Raw genomic sequence first — 15,300 nt, 5'->3', positions numbered from 1 at the left:
TCCTGACATACTTTGAAATTTTGAAAATAATTGCAAATTATCACTGATCTAACTCTACACTATTTATAGAAGATTCACATTCCGACCAGACAGACTATGTTGGTCTTCAGGAAGAACAATTCCTTTTTTGTTTTTTTTACAAACTTAGTTTATGAGTCTTTGCACCGAAATTAAGATGTTACTGAATCAAGACACAGACCTAAAGAATAGCTTGTCTTTACATGGGTTCCTAATAGTCTGGATTTTTTTTTTTTTTTTTACAGAAGTTGTTTATTGCTATGAAAGTAAAATGCCTTTATTGTGGATTTACTTCTGGTGAAAGAAATTTGTCAATGAATAATAGTGTCTACTCACGTTTCTCTTGTTCTGCTTCCACTCCTTCGCTTTCTGTGTCACTTGGCAAGATCCATGGTTGATGAACTACCTGCAGTTGCTTTAAGGATTCATCCTGCCATAGAACACATTTATTTTAGGTTTGACTCTGTTTTGATATCACGAACATTAATTTGGGTAATTGCTTCAATCTTTATGAATTGCATCTACAAAAACCATCAGAATAATTTCCTCATTAAAAAAGAACTCTAAGTTTAAATTCATTTTCATGTCACAGACATACTACAAATTCTAAACTCATTTTTTACATTCTTCTTTTAATAACATTTGGAGTAAAGAAATATCTGAACTGTGTTCCTCATGAATCGATATTTTTATGGAAGTGTTGACACTTATTCTTAGAAACATAATTATGTAATATTCAATATAAAATTGGATAAAATGTGCTTCTTTGCCATCAAGCTTTCAAATTCCCTTTAATGAGAATGAAGATGAATGGGATATAGAGAACATCATCGATTTTACTCTTTAGTATTACTTCCCTGCCTTTTTCCCCTTCTCACTTTCTAATGTTTGTTAACATATTTCTCATATACTTCCTTGCTGCTCTTTCCCTTCTGTCATTGAACTAAAGCAGACCCTCATTATCTCCCGCCCTGACTGTAGTAATAGCCATCTGGGAAGCTTTCCAGGATCATGTTTCATATCTTGTCTAGTTCTCCCACCAGTCACCTGCCAGAGCATGCTTTTTAAGATGCCATATGATGTAATTACTACCTTGCTTGTAATTTTTCAGTGGCTCTATTCATGATTCCCTAGGTAAGATTTAAGCTCAAAGCCCTTCATGATCCACACTTGTCTAATGCGTTCTATCACACCAGTCTCTCAATCCCTCCTGGACCACTCCAGCTATAATTAACTGGTAGCTCTACATTGCATTTCTTTATCTGTCCCAAACATTACCACTACTCCAAGGCTCTGGGGTCACTTCACTTCTACTGGAAGTCTTCCCTGATCCTCCAAGGCAGAGTTACTCCTCTATTCCTTTATGTGCCTATTACACCAATAGAATAATTACCATGTGATGATTAGACTTTCATCTCTTCCTTCCTCAAAAGTAACAAGAAAGGTCCTCGAGGTCATGGATAAATTTTTTCACCTATGCATTCCTAGCATCTATTATATGCCTGGCACAAAATAGGGACTTATTGGGTAAACATTTATGTAGGAGGAAGTAAAGAAGAGAAGAAAGGAGAGGATGAAGGGTAAAAAGGAAGGAGAGGGGAAAGGAAAGATGGTTCTTATCTAAAACAAAATAAGTAACAACTTTAAATTTATTGAGCTATGACCCAAGAAAATGTTTTCAATCGTATTTTGAAAATTAGAAACATAAAATCAATGTGACCTGTCAGTTCACCCTTTATCTCTCAAATTCATTCAACATCTCTACCTCTTTCAATTATATTTTTCTCCAACATGAGATACTGTGCTTTATTTTTATTCAGACAAATACTAACAAGGTAAAAATAAAGTTCCACAACCCTTGGATATTTACGAAACATGACACCACCATTCATTAAATGTCCACTTTGTTTAAAACAGTTCCTTTATGAGAGAAATATTCTATCTCCCATGCCTTTCATTTTGATGTCAAATTCTGGAGACATTTAGTCCCAGTCTAGAGTTTCAAAAAAGCACAATTTTCAGAAGTTTGGAAGTGGAAGGTGGGTTGCTTGTTTGAAGCACAGGGAATATTTTAGGGCAGTAAAACTATTCTGTGTGATATTATCATGGCAAATGCAAGACATTAAGCCTTTGTCAAAACCCATAGAATTTTATACCACAGCATAAACTTTAATGTATGTAAATGAAAAAAAGCAATTAGGAAGTTGGGGAATCCCAAAATGAAAGGCAATATATGAAAAGGAATATAAATGTGCTATAGATGTATGAAACCACCTCACTGAAGGGGGAGGAAATAAGGTGCTGACCTAACTAACTTTGAAAATGAGTGGAGTTTGTAAGATCACAAGCTAAAGGAGCTATGCATATGCATTGTACTCTAGTTGATAAACTTGCTTTCCATGGGCATACAGGTTAACAATTCTGAAACCACTATATATGTACTCTGGAAATGAACAGTAAAGTAAATGGATGATGGGAGCCAGGTTTCTCACTGCTGGTGTGCCAATTTACCGATAAGCTAGGGAAAGAGGCTAGAATACTCCATGCATAATGTATTAAAGTTGAAGACATCAGTATGAACTCATGTTTACTTTACTATATATACAGATGGCTACACATAGAAATGTTGATATATATTTCTGTTTATTAATTTATTTCCTTTTTTTTCTGAGACAAAGACTCACTTTGTTGCCTAGGCTGGAGTGTAGTTGTGAGATAATGACTCACTTTAGCTTCAACCTCCAGGACCTAAGTGATCCTCCCACCTCAGCCTCCCAAGTAGCTGAGATTACAGGTGTGAGCAACCATGCTTGGCTCATATTAATATATATATATATATATATATATATATATATACACACACACACACATATACATATTTGCACATATATATATGTTATTATAGACATAGACACATATATTTCTCTACTCTGGCAGCTGAGAAGACTTAGAAGCAATGACACTCAGTAGCAATTAACACACCTACCACCCCAGTCTTGGTTTCTAAAATCATTCTCCAATGAAAGAACCAGGGTTTCTGGATAAATGATTGGACTCCCTAGGACTGAGGGAGGAAATGTACAAGATAAGCTGGAGCATCTAGTAGTGCCAAAAAGCGAGAAAGTACTCTCTCTCTCTCTCACACACACACACACACACACACACACACACACACACACACAATGATGGAAGCATGTCAAAAAGATAAGCTATTAGTAGCCAAAACCAGAACAATTTGAGCAGCAAAATAAATAAGGCAGTATTGGGTCATTATCTAAAATGGACAAAAAATACCTTTAAGTCCATATAGATAAAAATAAATGTTAAATAAATAAATGAATTGATGAAAATACACAAATATGTATACAGAAGCATTTAAAATAATTTATGTGGCTTCTCCATCCTTAAGGAGGTATAGAACAACTTCCCACTTTTTAAGTGTGGGCTGCGTTTAGTGATTTTCTCTCAAATAGTTCAATATAGATAGGAAAAGAATAACAATAACCCTACAGTGGAGCAACCTGAAAAACCCTATCTCCAGCCAGGTGACCAAGGTCAACAACAGCAATAAAGCATATTATAGGATGTACCTGTGACAGGATGTGATGAACTTTGGATTTTACCTCCATGGTCTTCCTCCTAAAAACACATTAGCCCAATCTAATTTTGAGGAAAATATCACACAAATATTAACTGAGGGATAATCTGCAAAATATCTGAGGGGTATTCGTGACAAACGATTATGGTCTTTAAACACAGGGAAAGCTTGGTTGTGAGAAAGGGTCACAACCAAGAAAAGCCCAAGGAGACACAGTGACTAAATGTAAGGTGGATCCTGGATGCGATTACGGAAGAGAAAATGACAGGGAAAACCTGTGCAAAGCTGCACATAGTACAGATTTAGTTACTAATAATATATCAGTGTTGGCCTGTTATCTGCGACCAGTGCCCCATACTAACATAAAGCACTAGTAATAGTTAAAACTATAAATAGAAATTCCATTTGACCCAGCAATCCCATTACTGGGTATATATCCAAAGGACTATAAATCGTTCTACTATAAGGACACATGCACATGAATGTTAATTGCAGCACTGTTTACAATAGCAAAGACCTGGAATCAACCCAAATGCCCATCGATGATAGACTGGACAGGGAAAATGTGGCATATGTACACCATGGAATATTATGCAGCAATCAAAAACGATGAGTTCGTGTCCTTTGTAGGGACATGGATGAACCTGGAGAACATCATTCTCAGCAAACTGACACAAGAACAGAAAATGAAATACCGCATGTTCTCACTCATAGGTGGGTATTGAACAATGAGAACACATGGACACAGGGAGGGGAGCACTACACACTGGGGTCTCTTGGGGGGAATAGGGGAGGGACAGCGGGGGGTGGGAAGTTAGGAAGAGATAGCATGGGGAGAAATGCCAGATATAGGTGAAGGGGAGGAAGGCAGCAACTCACACTGCCACCTGTCTACCTATGCAACTATCTTGCATGTTCTTCACATGTACCCCCAAACCTAAAATGCAATAAAAAATATATATAAAAAATAGTTAAAACTGATAAGAGGTGCAGCAACTCTCTGTATTATCTATCTAATAATTCTGTACACCAAAAACTGTTCTAAAAAGGTTTATCTTTATAATGTAAAGTGTGAAGCACAAATATCTGAAATGATTTAGAGAGTTTATTTTGCCAAGGTTGAGGATGCACACCTGCGACAGCCTCAGGAAGTCCTGATGACATGTACCCAAAGTGGTGGGGGCACAGCTTGGTTTTATACATTTTTGGGAGTCATGAGATATCAATCAACATATGTAAGAAGTACATTGGTTCCTTCCAGAATAGTGGGGACAGCTCCAGCTTGAAACAGGGATGGGGCTTCCAGGTCTCAGGTAGGTAAGAGACAAATAGTTGCATTCTTTTGAGTTTCTGATAGGGTTTTCCAAAGGAGTCAATCTGATGTGCCTCTCTTTCAGTGTGCGACGTGACGGCTTTGAACAGAATGGGAGGCAGATTTTCCTTGGGCAGTTCCCAGCTTGACTTATCCTGTTAGTTCAGTAATTTTGGGCCCCCAAGATTTTGATTTTACAAAAGACAGGAAAAGCAAATCTCAAAAGTAATTTTCTTCTCTTCTTTTGTCTTTGTTTCTGTTTTGGAGACATAATCTCACTCTATTGCCCAGGCTGGAGTGTGGGGACACAAACAAGGCTCACTGCAGCCTTGACCTTATGGGCTCAAGCCATTCTTCCCTCTCAGGACTGGGAGAGTCCCAGCAGCTGCTTGGACCACAGGCACGTGCCACCATGAAAGTTTTCTCTTTAACTCCTTGTAGAGACAGGGTCTCTCTTTGTTGCCCAGACTGGTCTTCAACTCCTGGGCTTAAGCCATCCTCCTGCCTCTGCCTCCCAAAATGCTGGGATTATAGGCGTGAGCCACCATGCCCAACCTCAAAAGTGATTTTCATTTTAAAAATAAAAGCACAAGGTTTTTAGCACCAGCAGCTCTTGAAAATGGTCTGTTAATTGGATTAAAACTTAAATTCCTGTCATATGAGAGATGGACTTCACAGTGGAAACTCATTGGCCAGGGGTCAGAAGGCACAGCTTTTTATCCTGGTGAATCTAAGGCATGTTAAATTTTCTCTTGGGATACAACGGGATAGTTACTGGATTAGATGATCTCTTGTACTTCATAAGTAGTGCCTATCTAGGTCTGGGTTCCCTGAGATAGTAGAATGCAAGAGGCACCTGATGGACTATTGCAGGGAAAGTCCAGCAAAAAAAAAAAAAAAGATATTTAATCTTGGAATATACTATTTAGGTATAAATGAGTGTTTATTGTAAGGATTTAACTTGCTTTAAAAAAATTATTAATTATGAAATTTGGTTTTGCAGAGCTATACCAAAAACATAGCATAAATGTAAAAATTATAGATTTAAAACTCCATAACCATAGAGAAGACAGCAGAAGCAAAATTTCAGAAATGTTTATGTAACAGAAAGGAAAATCACATTGCTGCAGTTTTTAAAAAATGGAACATAATCTCTAATGTTCAAAGAAGAAATATGAAAAATAGACATTTTGGATATGTAAGGGAAAATAGAATTGCTGTAATTCCTCTAAAAGAGAAAAATTTAAAGTGATCATGAAAAAAAATGTTTCTAATTTAAAAATACTTTGGTTATTTAGCTTTTTTATTGAAATATTAAAATTTGTTTTCACAAAAAAGATATGACTCGTAAGTCAATTGTTATTATTTTCCCGCAATAGTTCAGAATATTAAGCAATACTACTAATTGTTTTGTGGTTTTAATGGCTTTGTTTCTGAACAGATAAGCGGCATTCAGCTATTCTCTATTTACTGCAAATTGCATAAAGTACAAATGGAACATTAGCTTGGTAAAGTTTGGGAAGAACTTTAAAATATTGAATTATTGGAATTATAAAGATAGTACAAATATTGCCGTTAATGGATGATTTAAATGTTTTACTTTGGTTTTCCCTGGAATAGAGCCAGTAATATAACACACCTGTTCACTCTATCAACGCCAACAGGAGCACTGTGTATGTCTAAAGCTCAGCCCATAAGGCTACGTATAATTCTTTTTGATGGGGTCAAGGAGCTAAAATCGTGAACATTTTTAAATACAAGAGCTGACATGTTCCTCTTTGTCAACTTAGTCACACATAAATTTTCCACAAGAATATTAAACTGTATCTGAGTGCAGTACATACTTTTTCATATTCCCAAGAGTAACTTCTTTGTGTTACTTTTAGAAAAAATGCTATTTATTCTTTTTCTAAAACATTTTCACCATCATTATAGCAAATGTACAGGGACTAGGAATGGTGGGAATAGTGATATTTATCACATGGAAAATGGTTGCTAGCTCTGAATCCATATATCATTCTATATGTTAGCATAATAAGAGCTTTACAAACTTGAGCAGCATTGCTGAGCCACATGAACAGCTTATTTTTAGATCTTCTAAATGCAACCAATCAGTGATTTATCATATGTGGACTGAAAGTTCAGTGTATTTCAAGAAAAAAAATAGCTCCTTTGTTCAAACTTCTACCATTTTGGCTACTTTAATTCTGAATCAACTAGGTACTTCTTTTCATCTGTTGTAAGAATGTCAATAATGCACAAAACATCAGTTTTTGTCTTTCAAGATGGTTTAATCACTTCGATTTTACCCTGTAAAATAAGGTTCCCTGTAGCATAGTACATATAAAACAAAACAAAGTCACACTCCACTCTGGAGACATTTAATGGACTGCTTCCACTGACAAAGAATTAATCCTTCCATTAGAAATCATTTCCATTAAAATGAAATTCCCTTTATATAACACACACAACTAAATTTGTAAAGTATGTAAATAACTTTCATTTTGCATTTGTTAATGAAATAGTTCATACTATCAGACTGAAATCCATATGGGGTGTGTGTGTCTGTGTTTAGAGACAGGGTTTCACCATGTTGCCCAGTCTGATCTCTACCTCCTGGACTCAAGCAATCTGCCCACATCAGCCTCTCAAGGTTCTGGGATTACAGGCATGAACTGGGCTGAAATTTACAATTTTTAAGTGAATTATACTTATAAACCCATTTATTTTTGGGAATTATAAAAATTAGTTAAGATTAGGAGCTATTAGTATAAATTAACAGGATCTAGGAAAAGAAGAGAGTGGGAATAATAACAGAAAAATATGGTAGGTTGTGAAAAACATTACAAAGTAAATGCAAAATACATAAATAATTTGACATGACTAATTTGCTATCCTACACTATACATTGGATTGTACTTCATCTTCTTCTTCAACTCATTCCACTTGGTGGCTTTTTTTCCAAGGAAATTGTAGTATGAATTCGTAAAAGACTTGGGAAAAAAAAACAAAAGATAATTGAGTTTATCAATGTAAAACAAGTCATTTTTTGAGCATGCCCTTCCAGTTATCTGATTTTACAGAAACTCTGGGACTTTCACTGACTTTAGCTATTTTACAACTATGGAATTTATAGAAAATGACAGCAGTGAAAATGCTTCTTGTCCATATAAGTGCAAGTTGGAATGCAACAGATTGTTATCCTCTGGATAGTGATTAAATTTGCCAGTTTTTAAAAATCTATTTATAATGTCATTTCAGCATTCCTTTATGACTATGTAAGTAAGGCTGGAATTCTTCTTTGAACTGATGGGAACACTTTACTTGTTCTCTCATTCATTTATCAGTTAAATAAATCTTTGGCACATGTTCATCTTATATCTGTATGAGTGCCATGATTACAACTTTTTAAAAAATTATGATTTAGCCATGTCTCTGTTCTTAATGAATATAAATGACAAAATAGGATTTTATTGAAGAAAGATCCTTGTTTCTAGTTTTTTAAGTGAAATAAAACTATGATAGTTAATAATAATTATTTGAATTTTTAAAAAGTAAATCTTTATGAATGATAAAAAGTAAATTTTCTCTTATTGATTATAGGGAATAATGTCATACACTCTCCATCAGAAGTAGAATTGAAATTTCTTTATATCACAGATCACAGAATACCGCACGGGAGAAACAAGACAAGCAGGCCAAAACTGGCATGCAAAGTGATTCTAGGATATTTGGTTGCATAAAATTGACTCCCTTTCTGGTTCAGATGACACATCTGGCAAATCCAGCCTCAACAGATTTGAAAAGACCTTCGTGGTGCAAGTGCTTTGAATTCTGTCTGACACCCTGAGAGACTGTGAAGCTGCCACACTGTCAGTAAGTTCATACTCCTGTGCACGTTGCCTTCTGGCCCTCACCAACTAACTTCCTAAGGGTGTGAGGAACCTCAAATGAAATCCCTGATTTCAGTCTAGTTCTTTATGGCTTCTTAATCATTTAAATTGACAATACTTACTTGATGCATATATATTTAAATTACTACATTTCACTAATGATTAGGAGATTTTTAACCAGTGTACTATGCTGTGTCCCAATTATTCATCTGGGGGCGGGGGTGTGCGTGTGTGGTTTCAGAGACAGGATCTTAACCTACCACCCAGGCTGGAGTACAGTGGTAAGATCATAGCTCAATGCACCCTCAAACTCCTGGGCTCAAGCAATCCTCCTGCCTCAGCCTCCTGAAGAACTGAGACTATAGGTGTTTGCCACTATGCCTGGCAAGTTTTTTTATATTTTAGAGACAGAGTTTCACTATGTTGCCCAGGCTAGTTTTGAATTCCTGGCCTCTAGCAATCTTCCTGCCTCGACCTCCCAAAATTCTAAGATTACAGGCAGGAACCATCAGCCTGGTCCTAGTAATGTGGTATTTTCAATGGATTAACTTCTGTACAAAAATTATGATAATCCACATTTGGAAGTACTTGAATTTGATAAGCCATTTTAAATTATACAGTTTTAAAATGAATGTTAATATGATCCAAAAACTGATTTCTATGAGTAAAATTATTCCCACCTTGAGTTATCAAGTATCTTAGATGTAAAGAGCATATAATATTTTTAAAAAATTAATTATCAGAGCTATTTTGAGGACAAAGAAATGGAGGCAATTACAAAATTTTTCATTTTTTATTTGGTCAAAACTACAAATCTTAGCCAAAAAATACATTAAAAAATAGAAAATGTAGAATAAAATCTCCATTTTAGCTTTACTCTTAGAGAAGACCATATCATCTCTGTAGTTTTCATTCAGATCTAAACAAAATTGTCTAATTTCATGTGGTTATGATTCTGTCTCATTATAAAACTAGATGAAAAAGGAGACTTTGATCTGCAAAGAGCTGTGCAAACTTTAGTTAGAAATGTTAAATATATTAAAAATATAAACACTACAGTTTATTTGAGATTTATTGTGTACTAAATAAAAGGAAATGTTTGCTAGCTCAGTTTTAGCCTTAATGCTTTTAACACTTATAAATACCATTTTTTATTGTTTGCCAATTCTACTAACATGAAGGAAAAAACAGTGAAATAAAAGCCTAAGTGAGAAAAAACAAAAGACGATGATTTTCTGGCTCACATTCTAAACATGTTCTCAGTGGAGAAGAGTTTAAGTACATACATATTTTCTAATAAATAAATGGACTGTCGGCGAGGAAAGGCAACTAAGTTAATAAGTTAATAGTTTCCTGATTAGGATCTTGCAGTTTTACTGTAAAAAACAGTCATCTGTTGGCTTCAGAAAGATCTAAAATTAGCCAGGCCAGGTCCTCATGCTTGTAATCCCAGCACTTTGGGAGGCCTAGGTGGGCTGATCACCTGAGGTCGGAAGTTCAAGACTAGCCTGACCAACGTGGAGAAACCCTGTCTCTACTAAAAATACAAAATTAGCCAGGTGTGGTGACACACACCTGTAATCCCAGCTACTTGAGAAGCTAAGGCAGGAGAATCACTTGAACCCAGGAGGTAGAAGCTGTAATGAGCTGAGATTGCACCATTGTGTTCCAGCCTGGGCAACAAGAGCAAAACTTTGTTTCAAAAAAAGAGAAAAGAAAGAAAGAGCTAAAATCTAAGTATAAGCTAATAATAAATGAAAATATGATATAATACTGAAGCCCTAAGAAAGACAGTTCATGTGTTTTACACAACTCAAACTGAACGTCAGTAATGGATCTCATAAACTGGAAAAATTTTATATATTTTATTTCAGACAAAAAGTTATTGAGAGATGAATAAGCAAGATATAAACCTATAACTAAAGGTTTTCTCTTTACCTGTTTTATATGAAATTGGAAATTTTAAGCAAAATTAGGATTTTTTTTTTATGTATGCAGTTACTCCCTAGAAAGACAGTTGGAAAAGACACTTCCAGCAGAGCTTCTCGGCACTTAAGATGCTTATGAATCAAATGGAGATCATGTTAGGATGCCGATTTTGATTATTTGGGTCTGGGCTGAGCCCCAAGATTTTGCATTTCTTACAAGACCTCTGATGATGGCAGTGTTGTAGACAGAGGACCACAGGCTGAGGAATAATAGCCTTTAAGTACTTTAAGTGAAAAGGCACAAATTCTCAACCTTCTTGCCACATTGAGAATTTACACTTGTGTACAACATGTACATTTACATAGCACATTGGTAGTTATGGGGAAAATAATTCTATTTTTCTTGGATAAGAACTACAAAATTAGAAGACTTATTCTAAAGTTCTATCATCAGTAGGCAGCCCATGTCTTGGCCCAGCACCTCAGTGCTTTCCAGGAAGGAACACGGGATTAGACATAGACAGGACATATTACAAGACACATCAAGCATCACTCTTGTGGAGGTGGCCCATCACCCACAGATCCACTGTCAAATGGGAATGCTGAACCAAGAGCTTGGGCAACCGTGAAATCCTTTGATGCAGTTTTATTACTGTACACCTTGAAGATTTTCTCTTCCTCCTCTTGGACAACATTAATTTATTTAATGTATTCCACTCAATTTTATTAAATTGAAATTTAGAATTAGTGTTCCAGCCCTCCAATTTTTTTCCCCATATATTTTGACTTTTCTAATCTAAACTTGGAAAATCTATCTAGTATCTTCTTTTTTTAAGGCTTTTTCTTAATTTAATGTTTAATTGATAGACAATAAATATATATATGGAATACATGTGATAATTTAATACATTCATATAATTTATAAAGATCATTGTAGTGTAATTGGGATATCCTTCACCTTAAATATTTGTTTTCTCTTTATGCTAGAAACATTCAAAATATTTTCTTCTACTTATTTTGAAATATACAATAGATTTTATAAATTATAGCAGCCTACTGATCTAACACTAGGTCTTATTTCTTCGATTATATTGTATGTTTATACGCACTCATCAACCTTTCTTCATCCTTCCCTCCACACTACCTTTCCAGGCCTCTGGTAACCACGAATCTACTCTCCATCTTCACAAGATCCACTTTTTTAGTTTCCACATGTAAATGAGAACATGCAACATTTGTCTTTCTGTACTTGGCTTATTTCACTTCAGATAATGACCTCCAGTTCCATCCATGTTGCTGCAAATGACAGGATTTCATTCTTTTTTATGGTTGAATAATATTCCATTGTATGTCTAAACCACATTTTCTTTTCCATTTATCAGTTAATGGGCACTTAGGTTGATTCCAAATTTGGCTATTGTGAATAGTGCCACAGTAAACATGGAAGTGAAGATACCTCTTCAATATTGACTTCATTTCTTTTGATATATACCTAGTAGTGGAATTGCTGGATCATATGGTAGTTCTATTTTTAGTTTCTTGAGAAATCTCTATACAGCTTTCCATACTAATTTACATTTTTTCTTTCCTTTTGTTATTCCTTCTCCATGTGCCTTTAGCAAAGGTGTAACCATGTTCAAATAAGTGTGCAAACCAGAGGTGTTAGAGCCTTAAAGGGGTGCTAAGCACTCTGATTTTCCTCTCCAAGTGATATTTGGAAGAAGTGAGAGTTCAAGTGTGGGGACACTGTTCTGAATAAATGGCCTAGACTACATGGCACATTCAGGAGGACACTTATAATGGTTTGTAAATGGATTCATACATATAAGAATTTTTTGAGAAATAGATTCTGTCCTGTGGAGAAGTAATATTCAAATGAAATTTGTAGTACCTGTGTGCTGTGTGGTATCACAAAACTGTTCCCCAATTCCCTCCACCTGCAGTGGATTCAGATAGCTAATTTAGTGGCCATGGTGGTCTGGCTTCAGACCAAGTTTTATGGACTATGCCCACTGGTTTCTCTGAGAGTACCCAAATAATTTGCCATCAGTCCAAAGTTCCATGACACAGAACACCCTTGGATATCTCCAAAAATAATAAATCCAGAAGTCAAAAAAGTTTCCAAGTGAAATCTACCATATGTTTAATTGTTGGGATAGCCCTTTGCATAATGGCATGCATGAATATCATCCCTGATGACCACTTGTCCCATGAATGGATGCATACCTGGTATACATTGTTCTTTTAAAAAAAAAATGGTTGTGTCTTTTTTTGTGTGCACACCCCCATGTAAACCATATGATTCTCATTTATTTGGATATCAACAAATGTTTGTGTATGAAAATACATATTAGTACCAGGTTTGTGCAGTTTTACCTTCATGTTCAGGATCACTGCAATGATACGCAGTCCCTCTCTACCAATGAGGATCAAAAACTATTTTGCCAACATATTACTTATTATCTCTTTTTTGTGGACATGACCGTTGAACACATACAGACTAGAAACCCTACAGGTAGATGGAGAAAGCCCAAGTGAGTGCTTCATCCTGTATCATAGACTGATTTTAGACTATATTAGAAGACAACGTTAAAACTCACTTCTTCCATGTAGTTTTTCAGTGAGTATCCTCCTCCACTGGAGGCTTCTTCCTAGAGGTAAAGAGGAAAAGAGGTTGAAAAGGTCAGGAGAAGGAGAGAAAAAGAATGAAAGAATCATGCAGAGTGAGATCTGAAAGCAACACCAAATATTTGCTATTCTCCCACCTTCTTAGTTGATATTTGTGGACTTGTTAGTTTGCCAACTTCTTACTCTTTGAAAAAAATAAGATTTTTTACAAAACAACAATATATCAAGTGGATCCTTTTAAAATATATTTTGCAAAACAACAATATATCTTTCAAGTGGATCTTTTAAAAATATATTTTATTCTATTTTAAGTTTCAGAATATATGTGTAGGACGTGCAGGTTTGTTACATAGGTAAACATAAGCTGTGATGGTTTGCTGTACCTATCAACCCATCACCTATATATTAAGCCTTACATGCATTAGCTATTTATCCTGATGCTCTTCCTCCCTCCACCCCCACCAACAGGTCCCAGTGTCTGTTATTCCCCTCCCTAGTTCCATGTGTTCTCATTGCTCAGTTCTCACTTATAAGTGAGAACATGTCATGTTTGGTTTTCTGTTCCTGTGTTAGTTTGCTGAGGATAATGGCTTCCAGCTCCATCCATATCCCTGCGTAAAACATGATCTCATGTTGATCTTAATTCATGCTAACAAATGAGCAGCTACAGTAACTAACTAAATCTTGGAACAGAATGCTAAACAAATTGAATAACATTTTCTGTTATTAATGTTATAAATATAGTTAGATTAAGAAAAGAAGTCACAGATTCTGTATCTATAAATTTATGTGAAGACCTAATACATGGACTTTAAAATATTTTTTTTAGAGGACAGACCATTGACCTTTATATCTAGTCTTTACATTAAGTTTTTCTTAACCTATTAGTATGTAATTAGTAAATTCTCCATCATCTGTGTCTTTACTAGCACTTCACTAAGCACTAGTAATCACAGATTCAAGTCATTGAAATTTATAAAATCAAATTAAACATATATCCCAAACTCATCTAAACATTGGTGGTCAAAATTGTCAAACAACTTGGTGTTTTGGATAAGTTACACCTTTTTATACTCCATAATGAGAGACATTTGAAAACAAATTCTGAAATATCATGAAATGATAAATTCTAGGGCACCATATGTGTTTAAAAGATAAATAAATGTGCTAAAAGCTTACATTTGTTTCAACAGAATCTTTTTAACTTTCCAAAGACCAACACACATATTATCTCATTGAGGGCAAGACAATCTCAGGCCAATTTCATACTTAGGGAAATTGAAACCAAGAGGGGTAGAGTGACATGCCCTAAGTCGAGGAGCAAGGGAAAGAATTGCTTGTACAGGATTCTAGTCTAACACTTTTCTTTTTTTTTTTTTTCTGGGCTCACTGCAACCTCTGCCTATGGGTTCAAGTGATTCTCCTGCCTCAGGCTCCCAAGTAACTAGGACTACAGACATGTGCCACTATGCCCAGCTAATTTATTTTATTTATTTATTTATTTATTTATTTTTCAGACGGAGTTTCGCTCTTGTTACCCAGGCTGGAGTGCAATGACGTGATCTTGGCTCACCACAACCTTCACCTCCTGGGTTCAAGCGATTCTCCTGCCTCAGCCTCCCAAGTAGCTGGGACTACAGGCGTGTGCCACCGTGCCCAGCTAATTTTTGTATTCTTAGTACAGACAGGGTTTCACCATGTTGACCAGGATGGTCTCGATCTCTTGACCTCGTGATCTACCCATCTCGGCCTCCCAAAGTGCTGGGATTACAGGCGTGAGCCACCACGTCCGGCTATTTTATTTTATTTTTTTAGTGGAGACCGGGTTTCATCGTGTTAGCCAGGGTGGTCTTGAACTCCTTACTTCAGGTAATCTGCCTGCCTTGGCCTCCCAAGGTTCTGGAATTACAGGTGTGAGCCACC

At 35.8% G+C, this 15,300-nt stretch overlaps 1 non-coding gene across 1 annotated transcript in view; it reads right to left on the bottom strand.

The window, feature by feature from the left end:
* The window catches only part of C16H8orf34 (uncharacterized protein C8orf34), a 451,907-nt gene that overhangs the window by 22,770 nt on the left and 413,837 nt on the right, over window positions 1-15,300 (bottom strand). The window contains exons 11-12 of the transcript XR_144469.6: window positions 13,350-13,400; window positions 355-448 (exon numbers count right to left, since the gene is read on the bottom strand). This is a non-coding gene — a transcript (uncharacterized protein C8orf34). The remainder of the gene's footprint in view (window positions 1-354; window positions 449-13,349; window positions 13,401-15,300) is intronic.

The sequence above is a fragment of the Callithrix jacchus genome, chromosome 16, assembly GCF_049354715.1.
Source record: "Callithrix jacchus isolate 240 chromosome 16, calJac240_pri, whole genome shotgun sequence".
Lineage (NCBI taxonomy): Eukaryota > Metazoa > Chordata > Mammalia > Primates > Cebidae > Callithrix > Callithrix jacchus.
Note: the sequence above shows the minus strand (reverse complement) of the source record. Positions and strands in the feature narration are given on the sequence as shown.